Raw genomic sequence first — 2,017 nt, 5'->3', positions numbered from 1 at the left:
ATTCTATGGGAGAGTCTGACTGTTGGGTGCCTGCTTGCCTGCTTTGCTGGCTGGGTTAGATTTCCCCATTGGAAACAATGGAGGGAATGGGGACAACCTGTTTGGGTGCCCATAGCATTGGACCGACTGGTCCAATGTCTTTGGGACTTGGGAGTTTCTGTGGGGAGAGGCTCCAGAAGCTACCCTGCAAATTTGGAGCCTCCCCCTGAAACCCCTTCCCCCCCCCCCCCCCCCCCCCCATCCGCCGCAGCAGCACAGTCACACTCAGCCACGCGCCCCCTGCTCCTCCGCGGGGCTCCGGAGGAGGGAGAAGCCAAGGGGAGAGCCGTCGACTTTCTGCCCCATTGATGGGGGGGCCGGGGCGGAAGGCTTTCTTGGCTTTTCTGCTGCGTCCTTTTGTCTGGGACCCGGGAGCAGCGGCGCCCAAAGGACAGGCTCACTGAAATGTCCATTAGCCACCACGGGGAAGAAACAATCGAAACACACGCTCGCCTCGCCTTCTCTCAGGGAGGACACAGACGTGGCGGAAGACGTGGCTGTTCTCGCAGAAGGGGGGGCAGGGGCTGGGGGGGGGGCATCTACGGTCCCTGCGGTGGCGGCGATGGGCCCGGCCAGGGGGCTCTGGTTTGCTGGACGGTTCCCCGCCAGGAGGCCTCGGGACAGAAGGGGGAAGGCCTGGACTGGAGGGGACCACGCTGACTTCCATGCTGGGAGCGGTCCTGATCCGCCGGGTCGTTCTGGGGAAACTTTTCTAAAAGGAAAGGAAAAAGAGTGCCCGCCCAGCAGCCCACAGGGACGTGCCCCCGAAATTCTGGAGAAGCCGCCTAAGAGAAGGGGCGGCTGGGCGGCGCAGGTGCAGTAGCGCGCAGGGGCCTCCAGGGCGACCTCGGTGGGCGGCGAGTGGTCCCCTCTCCCGGGGCGTTTTGCCTCTTGGGTGTCGCGCCTTCCTATCCCAAGGCCCTCGTCAATCGAGGCCGCCTCCCTCTTGCCCCTGGGGGGCCTGCCCTTGGCCTGATGCCCCGTGAAGAGGATGATCCGGGTGGAGGAGGAGAAGGGCCCGAAGAAGAGCCTTCCGCACAAGGGGAGCTGCCTACCCTGGGGGCCAGGAGGCCCGCAAAGAAATTAGTGGTTCTCTCCCCGCCCCCAATAAACCTGTCACCAGGCCCCGGGGCCAATTTAGCCGGAGAGACAGATAGATCCGTTAAATGAAGAACCATTATTTTCTGTTAAATTCAGTAATGTCTACCTGCTCCTAAGAAATGTCCCCACTGAATAAATAATAACACCGCTGCCTTGCTCATGGTCATAGTTGCTAAAGGGACATGCCCTCCCCCCACCACCCATGATGGTGAACTTGACTCCCCCAGCCAGAGTGAGCAAAGCTGGGCACACTTGCCATAGAAAAATACACACCGCAGAACCATATGGTTGAAAGGTCTAATCTCCTGTCACACAGAGAAGAGGTGGAGAACTCCCCCCACTTCCACTCACAGTATGAATTGCAATTCTACAATTCAGTCTGTGCCAGGACAGCTATTAAGGACAAAGTTATACTATCAGACCAATCAAATGATAAAGCTTTTGCTGGACTGTAACCCTTCAAACTGCAGGGGCAGGGGAAGAACTGCATGTTTGAATACTCCCTGACAGCTAAAGTTTCCTGTATATAGAAGTCTGGTTTGTCCTGGATAAGCGCCTAACCTTCACCTTGATTGCTAGTGTTCTCTATGAGGGAGATTTCTTTCATTGTTGTTAGGACAACAAGCCATTCCTCCCTGAAGATGTACAGCCCAGTAGAAAATATTGATTAAAATGGTCCTAAAAGGTCAGAGGTATCTCAGGTTGTGATTCCATTATTTTCAGTAGGAAAAACCAGCAGGGTGAGTGGCCCAAAATATCCCTCCTACCCTGAAAAGAGGTGTAACCAGATGATAACTGGGACAACACCATACAATGAAACCCTCTGGAACTGGAAAAGAACTAGAAAAGCAATTCATTCCAGGCAACATGTTTTAAA

The sequence above is a fragment of the Gekko japonicus genome, unplaced genomic scaffold, assembly GCF_001447785.1.
Source record: "Gekko japonicus isolate JY-2015 unplaced genomic scaffold, Gekko_japonicus_V1.1 scaffold479, whole genome shotgun sequence".
Taxonomy (NCBI): Eukaryota; Metazoa; Chordata; class Lepidosauria; order Squamata; family Gekkonidae; genus Gekko; species Gekko japonicus.
Note: the sequence above shows the minus strand (reverse complement) of the source record.